A 12,794-nucleotide genomic window follows, 5' to 3' on the forward strand; every position below is an offset into this window, starting at 1 on the left:
ACAAATTTACGCCATATCTATAACACATTTAAATACATTTTTTATGAGATATTAGATTAAATATTAACAATATTTCTCTAATTTTATGGTAAGGCGTGCGTCATACCAGCTCAGGAACATATATTTACTCTTTCTACTCTTTGCATCTTCAATGTTTCATTCCATCAATTACGGAAGAAGTCAGAGGATCTGAAGAGATCAAATATCTCGCAGTAAAAGGGGGAACAAGTTAAAACTTTGTCTACAAAAAAGCCTACAAGCTTCAAGATTCTTTGTTTTGTCGCATTGTTTTCTGGTTTCAACTGGAAACTGAATATTCCCTGATGCAGGAAGAAAAAGCTTGCCGTAAAAGAAGTGTTGACTTGTAGCTGACTAAGAAAAGAGGCTTTTAAAATTCCAAAAACTTTTAACTGGTCTTTACAAGTGCAGTATCATCCGCGTAAAGGTAAGTATGGGGCACTTCCTTGATTTAATCATTTTTTTATATATTTAATTCTCAACGCTCTTTTTTCACATGCGAATTTCCACCACGCGCTTCTTTGATTGTTTTACCAAATAAAAGTTGACAAATCTTGTTGTTATATTTGTACTGGAATGCTAAACAACGCTTGCACATTTCATGCGTTTGTCAGAGCAATAAATACATGAAAACTCCAAAAATAAACAATAATCGTGAATAACGACCCGGTGCCCGGGAATTCAGGTTGTTGCTTATTACAAGCAGAAGCAAAATAAATAAATTATAAACACAATGAGACACCTCCAGCTTTTCTTTGCATAAATTAGTACTAATGCCTAAGTAATCTGCATTGCTGCGAAGGAAAGCCAGCTTGTTTTTTGCTGAATTTTCGCAGTCGCTCGCCCTGACATTGAAATCTTTGCCAAAAATTATTATACTCTGCCGGCCAGGTGTTGTTGCTACTGATAAATTATGCGAGTTTGTTTAAAAATATTTTACAAAATATGTAAAATTATTCATGACAGTTTCGGGCATATAACGCTGTTAATTATATGTTCACCGGTGCAAAGACATAACTAATTCACTCGCGTTTTGCATACACGAAACCGGCAATAAACCGCAAGCTTCCAAATTATTATTCGTATTAATTTCGCTCTACGGCTTCTCTAGCTGCGGTAAAATACCTCAGAAAAATGGCACCAGGAAACGTTCCATGGTCCACTGTCAGGAAAAAAATAGAGCTTATTTAAATATGTACACGTAATAACAATTATTGCCAACGAACAGTAGAGCCGGGCTGATGTCAATTAAATGGGCATATTTTTTAATCATCATCTATGAGGGGACAATTATTGTGACGAATAAAGTGTCAATTAAACCCGTTAGAAATATGTATCGCCAATGATGAAGGATTTAAATAACATTTTAAAATGGCGTGATGTGGGCTCATACGTAGATGTGATATAGTTGCATTAATTGTGGTTTCTTTGAAAGACTAAATAAGATGGACATGCACGATGCACTTAATTAAATATATATTTTCTATGACGTTCGACGTGGTTTGGAATTTTCCTATAGTTTGAGATACCCTGAGAGATTTTTGGACTTTTAGATGGTTGGGGAAAGAATTCGAACGTTCCAGGCATATCGAGTTTCAAGACATCTTCGTATTTTTGGCTGCGCTCTTGTCTCGTTCATTCTGTCTTCTATTCAAATTAAGAAAAATTAATGAAAAGATCTGCAACAGAGTTCTGCACGCTCCTTTGTTGAAACTTAAAAAGTAGAATCAGAATGAACAAAACTTTTAAAGGTTCTGTAATCGTAAAATTATTTTTCAGTACCTCTAAAGTTTTGATTGGACAGTTTCGAGTGTCGAAACTACCAGATCCAGAGTTGTCGCCTTAGCTTCCTATTTTTATATTTATTATTTGCTTAAGCGATTCCAGCTAAAATCTTTGATTCTACTAGTTTTTGCTAATTTGCATGCATACACTTTTCCGTATTTTAATATATTCAAAGGTAAGTTTGATCGATTTCCACTATTTATAGTTGAACTTTGCAATAAACTTCGATATCTGGCAATTTTCGGAGGTTTAGCTGATTTAATTTATGGGGCGACCGATACAGGAGGGCTCAAAAAATTGCCATATGTAGGATTCAACCTATTTTATATTAAACGAACAAATGGGACCACAAATGAAACCGTTTAAAAGTCATGATCCGCAAATTGCAAAAATGTCATATTCGAAAACCGTTGATTGCGGAATTTTAAAAGTAATAATCTTAAAAGTGGGTGAGAACTCTAAAAATGCAAAAACATAGAAGGAGCTTCATCAAAAATAAAAGAAGTTAAATCCTATGGTATGTTTTAGCCACTTCGTATGTTCAAAGTTATGTTCAGCTGTAGCCTGTACTAACCTGAACTAACCTGTTTTTTGCTGCCAATTTCTCATCCTTCTACTCTTTTATTCTCTCTCTCTTTCACTCTCGCTCTCTCTTTCTTGCAATTTCTCTCTATTTCACTCTCTCTCTTTCTCTCTCTCTCTCACTTTTTCTCTTCCACCCTTTCATCTTTTTTACCCTCTCAGACAAATAAACACAAATTTTAAATACTGCAAGTTCGACGAAATTTACAAACCTGTAAACCCACACAGTTCATACTATCTGGAAGGATAAAAAATTAAAGCTAATAATAGTTATTTACCTAACAAATGCAGGAAGTGATACTTTATCGCACGCTAACTGCTGTTGTCAGTTACGCATGTCAAACAGCCATGGCTGGACATTGCCCACAAAGATTTTCGACAGGGATAAAATTCGGCGCACGTATTGTGACACTACGATGTCTGAGGCAACAAGGGAAATACAAGACGAAAAATGACCTGCCCAAACATTTTTTTTGTTTAAAAGAAAATTGTGCCAGTTGCTTTCCTTTTATTCCCGCTCTTTTTGTAGGTTCTTAGAACTGTACATGCCACTTTTTTTCACGTGCGGTAAAAGTTTTTACCGCACACGGTCGAGTGCTACTCTCAGCTCGAACATGGTTGTGATGAAGTCATTTTACCGCACCAACCAAACCACTGTAAAGGAAACTTTTTCCTCGTTAGTCTTCTATCTTTGTCTTTTAAAGATTTATCAATAAATTTATAACTTCCCTACCCACCCGATGACATTAAAATTAAAGAGTAATTGCATTTCAACGTTCACTTAATTCCTCAACAAATATTTAAGCGAAATGATAATACTTATTTGCATGATGCATGTAGGAATGTAAATAATCCTTATTCAAGAATAAACATATATTAACACATTTTTAGGATAAAGTGTAGGTAAATAATTAAACAGCTACCTATGTAGAACAACTTTATGAAGGGTGAAAACTGGAAGTAGGTGTTAAAATGTGATAAATGAAAAATCGGAGGTATGTCTTGGATAAATTCATCTCTCAGCTATTGATTGTTACATCGCGGATGGTAAATGGCTTAATAAACGCTTTACGTTTACGGTTCACAGCCTAGTCCGAGTTCTTTTCTAATCACTTGTAGCGAATTTTATTATGTCGAGAATTGCATTTTCCATTTTTTTCAATAATCTGTTAGAGCCAGATAAGCAGGAAAAGGGTTATTTTTGATAATTAAAATGCACCACTCTACAACTTCCAAACGTTCCATTCCAGAGTTAGGGCCTAATTTAATTAACCAACTTCCAAATCCACCTGCATCTATTACAAACATATTATGCATTTGTTTGTTTTATAATGCAGGGGGTCATACTATTGTTTAATTGCCATTGTTCTGTGATTTTCAATGAACATAGCTTCTATAAATATCGCAACATCCAATCTAAAGTCATACAATCATCGGTGCACCATAACGTATAAGCACAATCTCTTGTTGAATATATTAATATAAATTTTATTCTCTATGACTATCATTTACATATAGATATATTTCTTCTCTTCTTGCGTAATGATTCGATAACTAAAGGAACGAGTCGTATTTTATGTCAATTATGTAGTTTTGAACATAAGACGCTTGCTTTAAAGGTAAATGGGCGAGTTTTGAGGGTTTTACATCGTGAGGAAAGTAAGTTGAAGATAAAAGATTTTACACAATTATGAAATGTTATAGAGCTTATATAAGAGAACAAATATTTTTAAAACCTGGTTCTCGATAACGGCTGATTAGATAACACGATAATCTACCCTTACTTAAAGAGAGAAATGCGGGTATTCTTTAGTTGTGAATTACATTTAAAGTAATATTTCCAAAGTTCCTTATCTCCAAAATTCTTTATTTCCCAATTTCACATTCAATAAGAATCGCTTAATGCCCATTTTTCTTCAATGTTAGGCGCGTTCAAGAACCCCCCTCCCTCCCGGCTATTCTTATTTTATGGAGGCATTGCCAGTTAAATCTATCTAAATTTCAGGCAAACTAAATTTACATAGTTTCTCCCCAAAATTTTTAAATACCCACACTCAAATTCCTCTAAAATTTTAGTTTAGCGGAAGTTAAGTTTCTCTCGGTTTCTTAGTTGAAACTTATCCTACTTAATTAGACCCCGAAACATGCCTTCAAACCTCAGGTGTCAGAAAAGAATCGAAATCTCAGCCGAAAATCAAGCTGAATTTAGGAAAGCTAGTATGTATGCAAATACGATTACTTAATAGAATCAATTATAACGTTTTGGAAGGTACACGGTCCCGAATTAGCCAATTTGAATAAGCCCGTGTCAGGGGCCGAATTACCAAATGAAGAAATTAGATAACGCTTAACCCCAAGCTGTCTTCTAGATTCCCCGATTTAGCGACGTTTCCAGGGAAATTCCCTCAAATTTCTTGGTTCGAAAATTCCCTCACTCAAAATGAAAATCAAGTCATTCTTGATAAAACTTAAACTGATATGAAGCATCCAGAATGAATCTCCCTCATCAGTAATCCAGTTAAAATCTGCGTTGATGATTCAAGCGTGTTTCTCTTACAATAACTGGGCTTCAATACTCCAAATTGATACAGGATTTGATTATGTTCTTCAGGCTGTATTGGTCTGGATAGTGTTTGTGCCTGCGCTTATCTCCTAGCGCATTTATAGCTGCCTAGTTTCAATTGCCTATGCATGTTTGATTTATCGAAATTGCTAATTTTAATGGAGCACTTATATGCAATGATAAATCATCTTCAAGAACTCGCATGAACCAAAAATGAACTACTAAATTCGTAATTGAAATTTTTATAAAACACGTAACGCAAACAAGTTTTATCGGGCTTTGGAGTAAATCAACACCGATGGGGCTCTCAAAGGAACCATAAAATGATATTATGTTATAAGAAAGCATTATTTTGCTGCAATCCTGAGAAATATGAATATGTTTCATTAAAATTGAAACGAGAAAACGACAACTTGCTCAAAAACTTAATGACAACTATAGAGTTCCCATTGCCGCCCTTTTAAAGTGAATTGCTCAACTTGTAGCTATAAAAGAAATTTCCTCGTTTACCTATTTTTTCATTTGAATTTACATATGAAAACTGGTCTGTGGCGCATAATTTCATGTTAGAAAGTAATGTGTGAAAGTCTTGGTAAAAATGTCTTTACGTATGTTCGAAGAATACCAATTTTACTTCTGTTTTTATTTTTGGTTATTTACCCAAAATTTTACCAAAATAGGCTTATCATTTCTTATTAATCATTAAACCGCGATAAGAATTTTTTGCGATTAGGAATGAAATTTTTTATTGTAATCTTAATAAACGAAGGTTCACAGGGATTATTGTAGTATTTTTTTATGGTATCCTCAAATTATCGAATTACAAAATGTTTAGCGACGAAGCCTTGTGTTATGCACTTGAAGCACCTGTCACAACCATAATTGAAATATTTTATAAATTTGAGACGAGGTGGCTTTTTGACAATTTAAAAATTGAGCAAGAACATTTTCTGGGTATCTATTCTAATAACCTTTAAATTGCTAACATTTAACATAAATTTTCTTAAAAATTTCAGATTTTTCATAATAATGATTCTTAAAAAACCAGACCTACATAATCCTAGTCTTTTACGAATCTTCTTCACATTTTTCCCGCTAGTTTTTTTCTTTTCAGATCTTAAAATTTTGGTTAAGATAAATCTTGGTCACGTCCCGCCAGTCTTACTAGGTAACTAGAAACAAAAAAGTAGGAAAATGGCTCGACTAGATTTTGATTCCAAAAATCATTATCGTTATTTAATAGAATCCTAAAAATTCTTGAAGGAAAGTAACCAATTATTTAAAAAACTTAATTCTCCGACAAATCCTTCAGGGTACGAGAAGGTTCCGAACTACTTCGAATTTCTAAATACATCAAGTATTTTAGACAAATCTGTTCAAAATTGTTCGATGTATTTATCATTCCAAATAGCTTTTTTTCGATTTTTTTTGAAATTTTGAATTTTCTGAACTGTTGTTTTCAAAGATATTTCTTTCTCTTATTATAACTAATATTTCCTCAAAGAGAAGATGCAAGAATGAAATTAAACCTAGCTCTAACTACTACGGCAATTTTTAAACTTTTTCAAAGTTTCAAGCATGATATTGCCAAAGAAATAAGTCAATTTTTCCTCGATAAAAATGACGCCAAAGTCAACTTAGCTCTAACAATAAGTTGTAAAACTATATATGTACTATAATCTATTTTTAGATTATATTACTTGATCAGTTTGTGAGAGTAGATGAAAAAGACAGCAAAACGAGCTGCTTTTCTCACATTCAAAGCGACATCGAAAAACTCGATTTATTCCAATCAATCTCTAATCTAAAAATATTTTCTAACTTGCATTAAATCTCAGAATATGCCTCTTTTGCACAATTTGCTGGCAAACAAATTTCATTGTGCAAAATTGTATTTATAACTAATTTATAAAAGAATTCTAAAAGCGTTTCAGTTTTTTTATTTTGACAAACTCGTTCAAAATTGTTCAGGAATGCAGTTTACCAAAATTTCCTGGCGAAATTCATACATTATTGATATAGAAAAATTACTTGAAGATATTCTAAAATTCGAAATATTCTTTTCCAACAATCAATAAGGTCCTAGAACCCTATAAAATCTCTCATGGGCATTGCAATAATTGATATATCCTTGAAAGTCCATGAATTCATTCATTCATGAAAATCATTCCTTCTTTTATTATGTTTGGGAATAACAATTCACAGAGAAGTAGGGATTGTTGGAGCGGCGGAATTGCACACCATTCTCAGCTAAAATTAACTGAGAATAACATTCACCCTTTACAAAGGACTCGGATGGAAACCCTCATTAACGTTTCGATGACAACTCTGTTACCCTCTTCAGAACCTACAAAAATGTTATTGAACCGAAAACAGGACAAAAATATTTGGAATACGACTATGTAAAACATTTAAAACAGTCTGAAGATTAACTTTTCGAGATAAATCAGGTCAATCATTTTGAAAAATTGATTGGAGCTAAGTGATTCATGTATGAGAAAATGTCTCACATTCATTAGAAATTTTATATATGTATGATTTATTATGCTCAAAACCTAATGGTTTATCTTAAAACGACTTTTTAAAATGATTACATGACTCATGTCAAAAACTGTCATTCCTTAGCGATTGAGACGAGAAATTTTCAGAGAGTTTCACATATTTTACACACTCATATTCCATACATTTTATTTTTGTCAATTTTCGATTTTATTGTATCTTTTCCTAGGTTCTGAGGATGAGGACAGATTTCTGACTGAATTCGTCTGAGCCCTCAATAAAGGATGAATTTTACACTCAATTAGTTTTAACTAAGAATAGTGTGCAGTTCACAGTCCAACAACCCCTTGTGTATACTATTTCCAAACATGATAGAAATTATTCCTGTGTCCTAAAATTATCACTTTGCAACCTTTTAATTTTCAATATCATCAGCATTTAAATAATTAACATTCCTTCCGCGACAGCACAGAACTGCGATTGAGAGTTACATAAACCATTAAAACCTCTCAAGTTTCGTCCTCCAAGTGGAGTTCCCAAAGAAAAACCCTAAAATTGACACTGGCGCATTACGGCAGATCTCCGGGAAATACCGTGGAGGAAATTCGATGAAAATGTAAAGCTTTGTACACATTGTGACGAAATGTGCCATTTTAATATTCCCGGTTATTTCAGCGAAACTTTATTTGCACGCTCATTAAAAACCAAGACTGAAGTCTTATCTTTTTGATGTGATAAGTACACCACGTATGCTATTTTATTATGCATTCACAAGAATCATGTGGATTAATAAAAATCAATATTCTATTTTTTTTTGTACTTCATCATTTGAAGCAACATAATATCTAATTAACCTTGCTGATAAGTTTTGATAAAAATACCTATTGTAATTATTATTGTTCTGTAAAAAAAAAACATCTTAGTTGTACACACCCAAAGAAACCGAATAAAACGAAAAAAGTATTTACCCCACAAATAAATCACGCACAGCAGCAAAAAAACTAAAATAAAAATCAACAAAAGTCCATCAGGCACATAATATCCAGGAAAAAACAAATGAGAAAAAATAATCGCGCGCTACAAACTTGCGCCCAAAAACAATTGATAACTCGCGACTTGATTGGCTAGGCGAGCTGCGACAGTCCGACGATGTTCAACTGTTGAACGGCGATATCGCGATGACTGAGCGGAGAAAAGCGCTCTCTGCAGCGCCAAAGTTTGGAAAAGTTGGAGGGCGCCGACTCGCTGTTGCGCTTTTGTTTTTTTTTTTATTACGATGATTTTTGCGAATCCGCTCGTAAAATGCGACTTGTGGGTGGTCATTTATTAAACGTTCATTATAGTGGAATAAGGCCAAGGGAATCTCGTTATGTCACTAAAGACACGAAATTAATTTGGGGTGTTTATAAATAGTTTCTGTCAAAAAAACTGACGATTTTACGAATCTTAAAGAGTTTTTATATGTACATGTATAAAGAACACGTAATTGCTGTTTAAGAACCGAAATGTTTAGAACTGTGTTTTGAAAGTTGCTTTATCTTCTACAAGGATTTTGATCTCTCAAACTAAACTCAAACACAATTGCGTCTACTTTGGAGACATAAAATAATAACAATTAATAAAAGATATACTTTAATTAGAATTCGCCAACATTTTTTTTATTTAAAAAAATTCTTAGTGCTGTCACAGTGTGATTTGGTTTTCAAGAGCTTTTAAATAGATCCTCGCAAAATTTCAACATTTTCTTCTTTATTATAAGGATATTCCAACGTTTTCAATGAATTTTCAGACACAATAATTCTCTACATATATTTGAAGTATTTTCTAGAGAAATTTCGAAAACATATTTGAGAGTTATGAGAATTGACTGGAAAATTTAATTTGAGTTTCAAGTTTTTTCAGAAGTCTAACGCTCTTTTCGCGAGTTGGATATTTCTGAATAAGGTCTCATCAAGCATCATCAGATGATGGAAATGCCAATTTCAGTTTCATTTTAATCTTGCCTCTTGTTGCTATTTACTATATCTTCTTCTATTTGAGAAAATCTTTTAAAAAGTTAAAGAATGATAAATATTTACGCATAGATTGAAAAAGTTCAGATTCTGCGATTTCACTTCGAGTTAAATACATTTTTAAACTCTAAAACGAAATTCTGTGGTTTCAACTTGAGGACCGTTCATATAAGAAAAAAAATTTACAGTTTCAAATTGGGAATTAATTTCGGAATTAAACATGAAAAAATGTGTACAAAATGCTACCAAAAAAACAGTAAAAAAATTTAATAATAATCTCAAACGTATAAGGTGATCCATCCTATCTGACACCCACAATTATGGAAAAATTAATATTTTGCTTTACGTTTTGGAGGGATTACAGTTTGTTGGTTTCTAAAACAGGGAATCCAGCTACCAGTGATTTCACCAAAGCCTATCTGCAATTATCTAGAATAATTTAGTATTGTTTAGAGGAAAGGTACGCACGTACCACAGTTACCTTTTTGTGAAGCTATACACCCTAAATAGGCACTGCTTATTTACAAGGAACCAAGTGCCAAAATAGCTTAACTTAGTAGAACCAAGGGATCTGGTAATCCATGTTTTGCATACAATAAAATTGTTATAAGAGGCTGTCTATTTTCAGGACGTTTATCAACAATCGAACCAAATAACTTTCGATAAGAATTTTCACAACTTGAAATATTAAAATCACATTTTGTAAAAATATGGGTAAATAACAGTATTACGCTTAAATACGCGGTATTCACATGGATGCTGTGATTTATTAATTACCCTAGCAATTTTAAGAATATTTCATATATCTTAAATACTCATCAAATATGCAAAGATTACTTAAAAATCTCCATTAAATTGTCAAAGAGCTCTTTAAAATTATCGAGAAATCTGTACTTAAAAATATAAGTAAGATTGTGCTGCAAATTCTTCTTTTTGAAAACTTCTTTAAAAATTTTCCAGTGTCAGATTAAAAATAAGTGTTTACTGAACTTTTATGAGAAGAAGTAGATCGTTAAATTTCAAATGCAGCAACTCTAGCAAATCCTAATGTAAATATATGTAGGTGTTTTGCTTCTATCCACTAACAAAAAAATTGAGCTTTTGTTAAATTTCAACTTAAGCCAAGGGCTGCCTTAACGTTCCAACTCAAAATATTTTCATTTTTCACTGTTGTTTAGAAGCAATAAAAACACAGGCGCTCGAATGTTATTAGCTTTTATGTTCCTGTAAATGGGTAAGCAATTTAAAAAGATTAGTATGTTTTATTATTCTTGTTACTTTTTGTTCCACCTACTTCCAGATGAAACTAAACTTACATATTTTAGCTTAATCGAAGCCACTAATACCATTAAATCCAGCTTTTTTTAGTAAATAACACGCCTAAAAATATATTTAAAGTTCTACTGACGCACTTGAGCACATCGAAAAAAGCCCAATTTTACGACATTATGGCAGCAAATGTCTGAAATAATGGTCAGGGATTAAATTGGATTAAGGATGTACCTTAAGCTTTATAGTCTGATAAGGCCCGGATACCTGGTAATAGATGAAGTTATCTGGAGCTTAGATACTATATAAAACGCCCTGACTTGATTTGAATCTTCGAAACAATATATTTAGATGAAATAATAATGGATTTGCTGCCATGGACGTTTCACGTGTCAGCCCAGCGGAGTGGCAGATTTTATTTGATAGATTAACAGTATTTTAATGTTTTTCGCAGTTAGTTTATATGAATTTGATGTAATATTTATAAAAATACAGAAAAACGTACTTACCTAGACGTACTTTAGTTAGAGATAGGTAGTTTAATATGGGGCTTACCTAGAAAAAAAGTTAATCGTTAGTCTTTTTAAATGAATAAATAGGTAACACAGCAAAAACACAATAGAAAGATTCCTTCAAAACCCCGACGTTTTTTTAATTTAAAATTTAATTGATTCGGTGATAATAAAGAAGAACTAACTCCAAAAAACCAAAAAGTTGGGAAATAGAAAAAAACTAAGTAAACCTACGTTTGTATTTTTAATAAAATATACTTATAGTGAGCTTATAGAACACATATCTAGGATAATTTAAATCAGTGTTTAAATAGTTCAATTGTGTTTTTATATAATAAACTATATGTAAAACACAGTGGGAGTTAGTTCCCTTTAATTCTCACCGATTGAATTTTTTAAAGCGCTTTATGATTTTTTTAAAAACTATTTTCTCTTCTTAGCGCGGCACTGACCAACTCAACTTCGATCCAAAAAAACATCAGAAACTCAATTTGATTTAAATAACCAACGACAGGGGCGTCACTAACAGATATGTGTATGACTGATGATGTTTGGGAAAACTTCCATTTATTTAGCGATCTGCTATATGATTACTTTTGCTAACGAAAATAATAGTGAAATCTTTAAGAAATAAAAATCTCAATTGGCTATGAATATCAAAAACCAGGGGCGTCTCTAGAGTTAATAAGAAGAAATAAAATCACATGACCATTGGTTTGGAAGTTTTGAGATTTTTCGAAAATTCTTCTCTTTCTAAGTATGCCATTTTGAATATTTTAGTTTTAAGCTATCAATCAAGGAAGAAAAATCAGAGGTAGGACCATTAGGAAAGAAGAAGCACACAAGGAAAATTCACGAAAGTTTTCTAGTCCAGAAAAACATTAGTGTCCTCTTTGTTCTTCTCGCATGAAGCGCCTGAATCTTCATCGTGAGAGAGCCATTGAATATCTTCAAGAAGTAAAAAAAAAACTGGAATTTGCAAATTCCTAATCGAATTGACTTAAATGAACAAAAATGCTTTAAAAATGCCCTGAAAACCACCCAAATACTACAAAATTCCTAGACTTCTAGTGCTCTCAGCCTGGATTAAGGTCAAGAAAAGATAGCTGCTGCAATTTTGTAAAAAATTCTTCAATTTTGAATTTAAAAACTCTTAGTAGAAACTCAATGGACACTCCCTCTCATTTGAAATACTTAGATGTTCAAGAAACTGTGTCTCAATCTTCAATAAACTTCGCGAAGCATTAAACTTACAAAAGTTCCTCCAATAGAGGAGTCGAAGATCTTGAAAGGGGCAAACTCTAGCATAAATAAACGATGAGTAACTAATTTCTCTATTTATAGAACAATTGCATATTTCCATTTTATATGTGTGTGACTCATATTTTACTTATGAGCTACTTGTGATGATTTATTTTAGTCAACTATATGTTCTATGATTTATTCAGATTAAGGTTCGTCAGTTTTATTTCCATATTAATGAATATTAACGAAACAATTACTGAATCGCAAGTGTTGAATTAAAAGTATTTCAGTCAAAATGATGTCACCAAT

General features: G+C 32.5%; 1 protein-coding gene across 2 annotated transcripts in view; it reads right to left on the reverse strand.

Annotated features, from left to right (window-relative positions):
- The window catches only part of trol (terribly reduced optic lobes), a 154,833-nt gene that overhangs the window by 75,002 nt on the left and 67,037 nt on the right, over nucleotides 1–12,794 (reverse strand). The window contains exon 1 of one of the 2 annotated variants that reach the window (XM_066404017.1): nucleotides 8,416–8,594. The exons of the other annotated variant lie outside the window; for it this stretch is intronic. The gene's annotated coding sequence lies outside the window, so the exon portion shown is untranslated. Of the gene's footprint in view, nucleotides 1–8,415; nucleotides 8,595–12,794 lie in introns of those variants that run through there. 2 annotated transcript variants of the gene reach the window in all.

This window comes from Euwallacea similis, chromosome 32, assembly GCF_039881205.1.
Source record: "Euwallacea similis isolate ESF13 chromosome 32, ESF131.1, whole genome shotgun sequence".
In the NCBI taxonomy this organism is placed as follows: Eukaryota; Metazoa; Arthropoda; class Insecta; order Coleoptera; family Curculionidae; genus Euwallacea; species Euwallacea similis.